The sequence below is a fragment of the Dermacentor silvarum genome, chromosome 5, assembly GCF_013339745.2.
Source record: "Dermacentor silvarum isolate Dsil-2018 chromosome 5, BIME_Dsil_1.4, whole genome shotgun sequence".
In the NCBI taxonomy this organism is placed as follows: domain Eukaryota; kingdom Metazoa; phylum Arthropoda; class Arachnida; order Ixodida; family Ixodidae; genus Dermacentor; species Dermacentor silvarum.
Genome location: NC_051158.1, coordinates 15,727,630 through 15,741,328, shown reverse-complemented (window position 1 = coordinate 15,741,328; position 13,699 = coordinate 15,727,630).

Sequence of the window (13,699 nt, the reverse complement as noted above, 5' to 3'; positions counted from 1 at the left end):
TGCAGTATGGTCTCTGCAGTTTGAAAAGGTTAAAATGTGCAGGGCACGTTTTTGCAAAGTGATGAGTGGTGCTAGATACGAAGAATACGTATATCCCCATGATTCTACACAGTATGTGCAAAATATAACATTCTCAGTGTACTTAGAGGAAAGTGCTGACGTGCCTGATTGAGCACAAAGCATGCATGTGTTAGTTTAAGTACACATCGATTCCTCGTTCAAAACTTTACCAAAGATTAATGCATCTGATCCCACCGCCTGCTTCCATCGCTATGGTTTGGCTGATGTTGGGCTTAATTTTGTTTTCTTCTGAATTTTTTTCCGTAGTTTGATTTAAATATTATTTTGTTCTTGCTTTGTACGGCGACTTGTCGGCAGTGGCCTCATTGAACTATGGCGTTCTCGTGCTCAGCACGAGGTCGTCGCTTCAATGCCTACGGCCAACGAAGGCGGCTGCTTAGCATGGGAGCCAAATTTAGGGCAGGGTAAAACAGCCTTTCATTTTAGCTCCAAACTACACGCCCGATAGCAAGCATGCAGGTAAGGAAGAAGTAGCTGCGTGTCTAATCAACAAAACATTTATAGCCATGACAATTTCAATGAACACTGCACGATTCCCCCCCAGAAATTGTCCACGCGCTTATGTTTTTTTTTTTCGTTTTTTTTCCATATAGTTCCGAAATGCCAAGAGACAGCTTTACATGTCTACTAACAAAACAATTAAAGGCATGTGCAATTAACATTGAATAGGGCAGAGTAGCCAAGAAAAAAAATGTCCACGCGTGGTTTTGTTCTTTTTATTTCTTTCTTCTTTTTTTGCTTCTATTTGTGTACAACACTGAGACGCTGTGAGACACATCTACAAGGGCATCCACATCTCAGATGTGTGCGAGGACCGTAAGTTTGAATTCTTGCTTTCCCAAGAGAAACATGCTGTGGGAACCGCGTAATATCACTTTAATCGGGTGTCACCTCCGATAAGCGCTGCTATAATCCGGACCGCAGACGAAACGACGTGGAATAATAACTCTTCTGCTGCTCCGAGCAGAAGGCAATTCCGACTCAAGTGATATTGTTTACCACTTTTCTTCTTTTCGAGTATCCGGCGCCATTTCTTGACGGGAAGCAGTAACTTGGCACTTTCACGATATTCTGCTACCGTGGCAAGAGGTACCTGCGTTGGCTAAGTGCAAACGCACTCGAAAAAGAGAAACATGAACAAGAATGAAAACAACCAAGGAACATGCAAGCGGTTGTACTCCATACCTGCGCAAACAGAAGTGCGCAGCGTTACGGAAGCTACGAAGCCCGCTGAGATACAATGCGCGCTTGCTAGAACGCCGTGGAAAATTCTGCGCCGCTTGCTAATTGCGCTTAATTACACTCGTTAGTGTAGACTTTGGAGAAATTTATACATAAATATCTTCGTCCAGCTCACTTTTAATTCGCGCAAGACATTACCATAAGGCGGGCGCTCGTTTTGCAGTGTCGTCTGCTTACGCTGCTCTCAGCTGCAGACGACACCGGTCACGATCGTAAGAATCCAGAGCAGTTACGCTGACGCTCGCTTCGTTAACTGATGCCATGTCTTGTCAGAGCGGCACTGCACAGATTTATTCCGAGTAAGACGCATTCGCGCAGCAAGCACGATCAGATGATAGCGACGACCCGCAAACGGGAAAGGGGATAACAATAAAACGAAATAACAACCTGGAGACAAACCACCCCATCGCGTTAGACACGTCTTACAACCGACCGACGCGGTTCGAGTGGATCACGAAAGAGGACAGAACTGCGACAATTCACCTCGGGGAATTTCACAGAGGACGCAAGAGGCCGATATGCAAGGTCAGAATCAGAATCAGTTTATTCAATACAAAAAACGGGGTTAATTACATGGTAAGTATATACAGAAGGAGGTCCCGTAGTTAAAAACTGAAATGGGACCTCCTATGCATGATGACAAGAATTATTAATACAAACAAACAATGGCAACATGTAAAGTTTACGATAATACAGGTTTTTTTGAAAGACAAGGCATAAATAAAAAAAATGCAGCAGTTAATGCATAAGAACAAGGTTGCAGATCACTGAATAATAGGTAGAACTACAAAGGGTGCTTTTCCAAGGCGATGAAAAGAATGCAGGAAATAAATATAGAAAAGTTTGAAAAAAACAAAGAAAAACGTACTACACCGAAAAATGGGAGTCGGATAAAGCTAAAAGAAAGCGCTTAAGTTCAGTATGAAACCGGTGAGATTTCAACAATTTTAAAGGAAATGGTAATGTGTTCCAGAGGGATATAGCTGAAAAGTGTAATGACTGCTTGCCGTAGTTGGTGCGAACGCTGGGTAATATAAAGTTCATATTGTCTGCAAATCTAGTATTATTTATATTAATAAGAGACGTCGTTGGTATGATGGTTACTGGAAGATTATTGTTTATGGCCCTAAAAATAAAAATGGCGAGGTTGTATTTAACAAGATCAGTCACATTCAAAATGTTATGAGCATGTAATAACTCACTAGCGTTAATGCTACGAGATGAAAATGTTATTAGACGAATAGCTCGATTTTGAATGACTTGCAATGACATTAGGTGACTGCTATAAGTGTTTCCCCATGATTCAATGTTATAGTTGATATGAGAATGAACGAAAGCATAATACAGTGACATTAGAGTAGAAAATGAGAAATAAGGTCGTGATTTAATTAGAGCGCGTATTCCATATGCCATTTTCTTTTTTACGTTAGCTATGTGAAGATTAAATTTAAGGTGGCGATCGAATTCCACACCTAAATAGGAGCAATTATGAACTGCAGTGATTAGGTGATTGTTGATGGAAATGGATTGACGGTGGTCAGGCGATCTCTGATGCGAGGTGAAGACGACAAAATTGGTCTTATTATGGTTAATCTGCAGCTTATTCTGGTCACACCACGCGGAGATTGACAGAAGATCTTCGTTTAGTTTACTTGTTAGTGTTTTTACACAATTGTTAGAATTAAATATAGTAGTGTCATCAGCGTACAGAATACACTTCGATGAGGAGAGGCAACTAGGCAGATCATTAATATAAATTAGAAAAAGTAGGGGACCTAATATGGACCCCTGCGGTACACCTATATTAGTAGTAGCTTTAGAGTAGCACCCCGAAATGTTAACGACTTGTTTTCTATCTTGTAAGTAACTGCGGATTAGGTGAACGAAATCAACAGACAAACGAGACTCCGTTTGTGAAAGGCCGGGCCCGTGTACATTTAGGGCTTCCGTTTCTTGGGATGAATGAATGTAAGGAGGTGTACTCCAAGACCCTTCCCGCGACCGTGCATTTATCGACGAGCTTTATGCATTTATTTTCTTTCTTTAACGTATTTTCCTAAAGCCTAGCTCTTTCCCATCTCTGCAGTCGTGTATGTATCGCCGTAGGCACGTCGTAAGTATACCGCACAGCTGTCGTGACTAACTTCATCTCACAGGTTTTATTACATTCCTTCCAAGGTTGAACACCCCCCTCCCCTCGAAACCGCTTTCCGCCGCTTGCCCCATTTAGAATGCGGATCATGCAGAATAACATCCTCCTATAAGTAGCTAGCTCTAAGCGTACGATTATTCCATCAAAATCGCTTCTCGCTTCCGTGTCTGCATGCGCACAAGCTGTCGTCTGCTTCATAAGCTAGGATGCGTGTCCTCGGGAAACGGAATGAGTCATCGTATATTGGCGCCTACGCGCTTGCTTTAGAGCTTGAGACAACGTACACGACCTACCAGTGATTATCAGCGCACGCTCTAGGCCGCGTTATCGCTATCTCGTGAAACGCAAGTGACTCAGCCCGACTCGCCTGGCTGAGAAGCGGCCGCATATCATCGATATAAAGCCCCTTAAACTTCGGAAAGTAGCGACCCTCTCCTCCTCCACCTTCACTCCTCCTCCTTTCTCCTGTCTTTCGCGCTCCGTCCTCGACCGTGGCGCCACCTACACCGCTTGAGCGTGGGAGATGACCTTTCGCAGAGTTAACATAGAGAAAAAAATTCAACAAGAGGGGACACTTGACAAAAACTGACAACAGGAAACACGTCACGCTATAGTATTGATGCCGAACGTTAGCTGCCGCGAGCATCGAAAGAAAAAAAGAAAGTGAAATTAAGTTAACAGACATTTTTTAAATTTTTTTTTCATTCTTTGCCGCGAAAACTAATACGTTTTGCGTATAAATGAACTTAAACTTTGCGACTTATTTTTCTTGCGTTAGCTAGCGACAGGCCAATGACGTGCCAGATGCATGCGTCATCCGCCAGACACTCCACTGAAGCTAGCGAGGACGGCTGCGCACGCGTTTGAGCACTCGCCCGCGGCGACCCGTCTGACAATGACAGTGACAAGAAACAAGAACTCTTATTGGTCCTGAGAAACTGGCCAGGGGGAGCCGAAGGCTCCTTCAGGTCAAGTCGGTGGCTCCGCCCACGATGGCACGCGACCCGTCTGTCTCCTTTTTTTTTTTTCTTTAATGTAGCCCGGTTTCTTGGGCTCCCGGTGTATTCTTGCGTTCCTTCTGCACTGGGACAAGACACCGCTGCACTATTGAACTACGGCAAAGTGAGAATTGTGTTTCACAGTCTACGACGCAATTAGGCATACGGCACGGGACCGAGACTTAAGACACCGTTAGCGAAAAACAGCTCGGCCGTCCTGGCGCAGTTAATTTGAGTTAACGAATCGTGCTGGGACATGTTTCCGATGCTTCATAGGGGATTATTGTAACTTATTTCGGTTCTGTTGAGGCACACTGGCCGCACAGGGCACTGTGACGCACTTAGCGAGAACCACCTCGGCCGTGGTGCGTAGTCTATTGCATCTTGCTAGAAGTTTGTGCCGCTTTCTCTGACTCCAGACATTACTGAAAAGTAATTTAGTTACTTCTTGGGGTACTTTTGAGGCACGCTGGCCGCACAGCGCGCTGTGACGCAGTTAGCGGCCGTGGTGATAAAGTTAGTTTGGCGTGTAATGAACCTTATAGCCGTGCCACACGGGCAAAGTAAAGTGCACTTTGAGCGAGTGCACTTCCCGGCTAGTGTCATTCGCAGGCTGCCACACGGGAACGCTTAGTGACACTCACTGCAGAGTGCACTCGCCGGCGTGTGTGTTCGGCGAACTCACTTCGCGGCGGCGAAGTGTGTTGGAAATCAGATGTTTTCATATTTTATGGTATTTGGGATGAGTCGGGTATTTTCTACGCCATGTATAAAAGCGAATTGCTTTGTTTGTAATGCCGCCCATTCACCGCTTTCGCACGTTTCGCCTCTACACGCAGTATTCCTATGTCTAAATACCAAAATGACACATGCTTGTAACATGCTGTTACATTTAGAAGAGCTATGAATTGGGCTAGTTGGTGTGCATTCATTTTTTCTTGCGCTAAGTATAGTCTGTTCCATCCCTGTGTGTTTTCTAGCGCTAAGTAAGTCTGTTCCATGCCTGTGGCGTCCTACTATACTTAGCGCAAGAAAAAATGAATGCTGTTACATGCTTGTAATTTACTTTTTTTTCAGCTGATGCCATCTGGTGGAGCTTCATAGGGGAACTACTGCTTACCTGGGGTCACAACGTTGGATGAACGCACAAAAGCACGGAATGAGCTTTTATAAAGAGCAAATTAAATATTTCCTCATTTCACAAGGGGTCTTGCGTCTACTTTGTGAAATTGCACGTGGCACAGATTCGATGGGACTTGCCAACATCGTTCGCAATAATTTTTACCAAATAGTAAACCGATTCCGCACAGGCCGTGCGCGGTCGAGCAAGAAAAAAGAAAAGGGGTGGGGCGGGCAGCCGGCGTGCTAGCTAACGTTCAAAATGCGCGCGCCCAAAACGGAAAACGGAAGTGATTGATGCCGACCGCTTGGCGCGCTGCAGTCAATTCGGCCACCGGGCTCGAGTCTTCGCAGTGTCCGCTCTTGTTGAATTCCTTTCTCTATGGAGTGAATGCACGAATAGCAATGCGGTGCGCTTTACGCGTTCGCGTTCTAGATCCAAGTAACTTTGTGTATAGCATAGGATTTCTATACGGAGGGTTATATATAGACACGTGCACTTGTTTACTTTCACCGGTGACCACTTTTCACCGGCTAACAAATGTTGAACGTTATCGCTCGGCGCAGGACGCGCCTGCATGTATTGGAAGTTTCTCGAACGTTATCGATGCTTCTATCCGTTGTTTGTTGTCACCGACGCTTATTTAATCTGATTGTATCAGCGACGCGAACTGTCTAGTACTTTCTCGAAGTGACGCTGGCACCAGGGATTACTTTAGAACCTTCGATGACTCGTGTATAAAAGCCGACACGTTTCGCCGCTGCTCAGATTTCGTCGATCGCCGACTGTGTTCGCCGCTATCTTTGTGCTTCGAGTGCAACTTGCTTTTGTGGGCACAGGCTCGCCCAATAAAAAGTCCGTTTCGTCATTCGCAGTCTTGTGACTGTTTTCTTCACCGCAACTACTACGTGACAATATATGCAAATTCAATGACGGCAGATTCTTTTTCTTGTTTTGATAACTATTTTTATACATATCTAAACGAGCGCTGACGCTGTACTATGACGATTCCGAATGTATCGCGTGCACCACATTTGTCAAAGGCGTGTCACAAGATCTTGTTGCGAATGGTTGTAAATACCACGTTTACGATCGAATGCCAACATCGTGGCCTCCAGCAAACCCTCAGTAACCTAAATAGCTCGCTCCGTCCTTGCCACTTGAATTCGCGGCGCGTATAAGCTATGACACTCGAAGACTGGCTGAGGGCACGGACGCACCAGCCTTAGTGTCCTACAGCAAGTGCGTCTCAGAGACATAGTGGCCGTATGAACTAATAGTTGAACGAACGAGTAAACGACTAAATGAACGACGACTAAACCAGCCAGTGAACGAGCGGGCGACCGCATGTTTTCTTTGCGAGTGCTCCACCCCCGCATCGTAACCTTCGCATATTTAAAGCTCACACGAATTAGCACGTACGTCTTAAAGACCTATGACGCTGTCGTTCGGCGACGAACGCACCCAGTAACTCCGTTTCGGGAGAGCACGCACGCTTTTCATCGGTGCCTTTGTATAGCAAATCCACCGGGCGGCCGCCAACGCCGAACAAGAATAAAAGAGGCAAACAAAGCTGTTCGCTCTAAAGAAAGCTTGTAAGTAACCACTAAAGGCAGAGTTGCTTTCCTAAGATGAGTTTTCATGCTCGATCCTCAAATGTCAAAGGGATTGAGCTGAATCGTAAAACGTTTCGTAATCACGTTTTCACACGCAGCTGCACGTGCCCGCGAATTCAAGCCTGTTGGCGTACAAAACGATTAAGCTTCTTGCCTTTGCTGAAACTATTTTGGCATGTGAAGGCGCATCAGGTCATGGTGATGAAAAATGCCGTGAAACGATGTCATACTTGCCGCAAAACTTAGTTCAAAGTGTTCGCAAACAGGAACAACATGGAAGAGTGGAGGCGCCAACATGTGCTCCCCGCCAGTCGGTAGATGCTTAATTCTCAGGCGAAAATGGCGATGAAGCGTGATCGTAAACAAACGCAGCCAGCGCAGGGCGGCGCAACGGCCCACGTGATGCCTTGGGCCAATACCGACGCGGCGTCGGCCTCGGACAGGGCGTGCGAGGAGGAGGCGGCATTCTTCAAAGCGTGACGCTACTTTTACATTGAGGTAGAGTACTAGAATACGGTCGAGTGGGACGAGCGGCTGGGGCGGCGCATGCTTTCCAGTGAGGCGGCCGACGTGGAAAAATACTGTGGCGGCGCTGCGATCGAAGTGGATTGATTAGTAGTAGTTGTCGCTGTAGTTGTCGTAGTTGTAGTAGTAGTTGTTGTAGTTTTTGTCGTAGTAGTTGTCGTAGTAGTAGTAGTAGTTTTCGTCGTAGTAGTTGTAGTAGTTGTCGTAGTAGTAGTTGTTGTTGTAGTAGTTAAAAGTAGTAGAAGTTGTTGTTGTAGTAATAGTAGTAGTAGTAGTAGAAATAGTAGTAATAGTAGTTGTCGCAGTAGAGGTAGTAGCTGTAGTAGTTACATTGCTGTTAGAATGCCCGAGTGCGCACCTCCTCCCCAGTTACGGATGGCGGGCGAGGAGGGCATCGATGCACCCTAATCGTGGTATGTTTGCAGCGCCTTTAAATATACCAGCAGTATCCTTATTGAAGACGAAATCTTAGCTTACATGATGCGGGTTTGCCGTTTCTGGGAATCTTGCACTTCTTGGAAAAAAAAAAGAAGCAGAGGACAGCAGTGTCGCGCTTCCCGATCGTCGTAGCGACTCGCAAGCGATATAACAATGTAGGTCTCAACAAGACAAGACGCACGAATCAGTAGCCGAGTAGGTAAAGTTAACAGTACGGGCTTAATTAGCCTCCACATGGTGAAAGAACAAGCGAATTGTATTATACCCCTGTAAAGGGTGCACCGCCGTATATGTATACATGTTGAGGCAAAGCCACCGTAAAGCACGCTTTTGGTAAATATAGCAAGTTCGCTTGAACTAAGCTGAGCTCGCGCAAGGTAATGGTGTCTTGAAGGCGGCTTCTGCGGTGCCTACACGAAGCGATAATTAGTCTGACAGTAAGTAAAATTAACGGCATGGGCGTAATTAGCGCAAATGTAATAAAATACGAAACACATTGCACCACAGACGGCACAACCTTCGGGATCGACCCGCCTGGCCTCTCGGTCAAAAGAGATAGTCAACAAAGCGTCGACGCTAAAAAATCCAGGTCGACGCAATTGGCGTCGACACTTGGGTTCCCCTTTCTTTTCTCTTACTTTATTTCGCCGATCAAAGGCCGGACGTGACGACCCAGAGCGGCTTGAGTGTTCGGATAATTGCCGTCGCAACAAAAAGCAAAACAAAAATAAATAAATAAATAAAAAGAATAAATTATCAAAGAAAAGCATATCCAATACACTGTTAAAATCACGGGAAGCTTGTTTTGAGTTAACGAGGTAGCAGCTAGCAGCAGCGGATGACACGAACCCAGCTTTTTCTCCTGTCACTGTTAGCTGAGTATGAAGGTGATGTCCACGATGCTCGTCGACAGAAGAAACTTGACAGGAGGTGAAAGCACAGATGAGAACGACACATGTATAAATACATTTAAAGATTCATACATTAAAGGCTTCACACCTTTCACACACGCACTTACCGCGTGCAATTGTTTATTTTCGTGCTATGCGGTCTGTGCCCTCGTGCAGTATTTCTGTTGACGCACTGAACACGTCCCCTCCTCGTGTAACACGTATGGTTATGCACTGCACCATTCATGACCTTGGGCCGAACTGCAAAACCCCAAATAAGGCGGATGCAGAGCGGGATGTCTGCAAAGGAAGCTTCGTGTTTAAAATGCGTGACTTATGGTCAAAAAAAAAAAGACAAAAAACTTACATTTAGCAACACCCCACAACCCTTTCCCACTGAGGGGTAATCGAAGGTAAATTTTAGTATGAGGGTGCACCCGATGACGACAGCGATGCGACAGAAAATATGAATGCGTAGACAAAACCCACTTTCGAGCGTTTATCTACGATTGCTGTAGAATCGAGGCGAAATGTCGTGCAGAATTAATTCAAGGGGCGTTTAGCTCAGGCTGCAGTACTATTCGATCTTATGTTAAATGAAAAGCCCTGTTTTGAAACAATTTGAATTAAATTTATTGCTTACAAAAAGAAACAGAAGTTCCATCAGGGTATGTAATTGGTAGATTAATAAAAAAAATAGTAGCCCTTCCTGTGTCGAGGAAATGGGAGTAAGCGAAGCGTGTCGTGTGTTTCTTCGGGGTTCCTGCGAACGAATTGCCCTGACGGGTACCACGTCGAGCTCGAACCACAACCGGTCACAAGCACTGCAGCTCGCTCCGAAGTTGCCGTTGAGAAACTCGCGTTGAAACCTGGCCGTCGCGCCGGGGAAGTTGGAGCTAGCGTTGCCGAGGTGTCTAACACCTTTGTCGGGTTCCTGGAGGGCTAGACGACGCCGACATGTGGCCTCAGAATCGCGTACCTGAAACTCAGGGTCGGCGGCTCTTCGCTGGCGTTTGGCGTGAAGATCGCGCTCCCTCAACTCGGGGTCCGCGGCTCTTCGATGACGTTTCGCCTGGGCTTTGGAGGCCCTCACGCTAGAATCGGCACCTCAACGACGCGGCCTTTCCCTAGCGCGTGTATTCTGAACCGATTTCCATGGAATTTCTTCAAAATTAAATCTGTCCGTTACATAAGACACTGAATGGCTCATACCCCCTTAAACAATGGCTTATACCCTCGTAAACGCGGCCTCTCCATTACGGCGATAGAAGAGAAGTGAAATTCTGCGCTGGAATGATTAGTACGTGGCAACGCAGCCAGGCTGTGGAAGGAGACGACGCCGACGAAAGTGGGGGCAGTGGCACGAGCGCGTGCCGAACACCTGTGCGTATAAAACCCCGCTTCGGGATCGTGTGATGAACCGACAGTGGCTGAATCGGTTAGCGTGGTGGTCTCGCAACCCGGAGGTCGGCGATTCGATTCCACAACCCGACGACACTTGTGGGGCAACACAAGCTGCGCTTGAAAGAATTCGCCTCCATTCCACCCCGTGAAAATGAATGTGCAGCGAAGCTGGTGCAGACGTTAGACGACGATGCACAAGCGACGTACGTAACGAGCACGCACGTGTGCGGAAGTGAAGCATAAATCCTCATTATTCCGGCCGTCCGCCAAGCGCAAGTGCCTTAGTGAACTAAACGTTTTAAAGTAAATTGCGTCAGAAAACGTGCACACAAGCTACAGCCATGACATCTTCCGATTGTAATACGAGTGCGTTATTGAACTAATTGAATTTCTCAAGACTCCTGCTGGTCGGACAGTGTTTGCCATAAGGTGGATTACGGTCGCAGCCGGCGCTGTGCGAAAGATGATCTGACCAACTCCTTTTCCAGCTGCAGGTAACAGCTTCGCTGTAAAAAATGCGGCAGAAGCATCTCGGCACGACTGTCGATGTTAATGCGACTAGCTTTTGATGCGAAGTATCGCCACAGCGCATTGCCACTCCCTATGAGGCGCGTACTGCAACCCAGCTCCTCTCTCGCACTTTCCCATGGACACACTGCGTCATCTAGTGCCGCCGCCGTGATGTCTACGCTCGGCGCGTGTCATTGAATAACGGCACATACCCAGTCGGGCAATTTTGCGTTAAAGAGGCTAATTAATTGAACAGTGGCGCACACACCCTGCTACAGTGGCTAGATGGGTAGGTGTGCCGACCGAGCGTAGTTCACCACTTCTCCGCATCATGACGCAGAAGTGGCGCTGCGGACAGTAGAACGGCTGAGCTGCGCGCCACGTCGGCTGCGCTGTGTAGACGAGCAGCGTGTTTGATAGTATCGCTGCCTCTGCTCTAGCTTTGAAGTACGCGTTATACAATGGCGTTTCGAGCAGAGTAAGCAAAGAGAGAATGGGGAATTCGTTACTGTCGTCTACTCAGAAGACACGATATGCTGAAGTAAATTTTCTAGCTTGGCGATTGGTCACATTTATTGGTACAAATGTGGCGTTCCAGCCCCTTGCATTAAGTACGTAGATGCATTTTTTTCCATGCATAAAACAAAACTGCAGTGGTTTTATACGGTATATGGAAACGTGTTTACGTGATATTTAGGGAGTTCTAAAGTTTTAATTTTGAGAAATCCAGCTATTGTGTTTATTGCTGCCTCAGTTGCGGTATTTCAATTGTTACTAGACGAATTGTGTTGGTAAGTGCATATGGTTCACTGTTTAGTTGCAATAAAATGAAGCAATACGTCTTGGGCTAGATTCATGAATATATTTAAAATACAAGAAACGCTCTCATAACTTGACGCACCAACATAAATAGCCTAGCGCCAGCAAGGTCGCAACGTTGGTCCACCACATCATAACATTATTCACAGCACACGCCTCCGCTTCAGGTGATTCCTCTTCTCCCTGTTGCTTTCACGCACCATGTTCTTGTCCTTGACAAGAAAGTAAAGGCGTGTAATTGAATAGAACTTCACAACATCGTTTGTGAGCTCTTTCTTGTGCCGCTCACAGCCGATCAAATTCGGAATATTCACCTGCAGAAAGAATGTAAAGTTGGCGATACTGTTCCTTCGTAACTCATTTAAACTGAAGCACAGCTTGAAGGCGTCTTCGAGCGATGCTACCATTTTTTTAGTGCTTCAAAAGGGAGCAACAGCCCTGACCTACTCATTCTGTTGAAATCAGTAATGTCCCTGAGCAATCGGAGCACTTGGTTCTTTGCAGGAACTTCCTTGCTACATAGCCTGCTTAGAGTCACTTTTCTTTTCCCTGTAGCAGCACAGCGGTGCTCGATATCGCAGGCGCTAAGCACTTCATGTGCGGCTTGCAAATTTCCAATGTCGAGGAGCTCATAGACGGACGCTTTTCGGTGTACGGCTTGCTCATTAACGTCGCCGATACTGAGCAAGCTACTGAGCAGCCCGGGGCGAACATTTCCGCTGTCAGACAGCGGAACACTTTCGATGTCGTTCTCACAAAATTAGAGCCCGACTTGCAGTTCGGAGCGAAGCAGTAAGTCTCCTTTGTGGTCTTCTTTGGTGGAGCAATGCCGCCGCTAATCTCGCTGGTCATTTTTCCGACCTGGAACATTCCACATCGCTTAGGAACTTGCCAACAGTACGAGAGACGCGGAGCTCTTCACCTTTGAAACTGAGTCGAACAGACGACATACAACTATTAAAATACGGGCTTTATTTGTTTGCTCGCTGCCAGCCCCCTGTAGCAGACGACGCGCGCTGCGGAACCGTTCTACTGACCGCAGCGCCAATTTTGCGTCATGACGCGGAGAAGTGGTGAACTACGCTCCAGACGCGCCGGTCGGCACACCTACCCATCTAGCCACCGTAACCCTGGGACCTAAGTTGGCGTGAAAGAGGTTCACTGAAGAGTGTCACATACTAAAGAATGCTAATCGCATTAAAAACCCTGTTCCTTCAGCACCGCAGCATGATAATTTGCCTTAACGAGTACCACGTCGAGCTCGAACCACAACCGGTCACACGCACTGCAGCTCGCTCCGAAGTTCTGGTTGAGAAACTCGCGTTGAAACGTGGCCGTCGCAACGGGGGAGTTGGCGCTAGCGTTGACTACCTTGATTAAAAAAAAAAAAACCTGTTGATTAATATATGCCGTGTCTCAGGTGCTGCTTTTGGACGTTAAAGCGAATCAAATTAATCGATCAAGCAATTCATTTCACATGCCAGCAATTATCTACAGGAGAACAACAGGAGTGGCATGTACAACAGTGTTTCAAAAATGAAATGGTTTGTACACTAGTAACAGACAAAAAACACTCGAACTAAAGGAAGAGTGAAACAATATATTTTAGAATATCAGGAGCTACATATACACAAAAATAAAATATTGTACAAGATACAAGAAGTGACTGTTTCCAACGAACCTACACGCTATTCTATCTACACGTGTACATCGTGAACTGTTGCAAAAGTACTCCAATGGTGGGAGGTTAGCATCAGGAGGGTCCTACTGTATTACTGCGAATCATGTATAGTAATATTTAATTTGACAAGTATGATATGCTAAACATCAAGATCGGTTCGTATCGCTAGAGGAAAGGAAATCAGGAGTCGCTGCCACGTGATCGAAGAACTGGAAATTTCTTC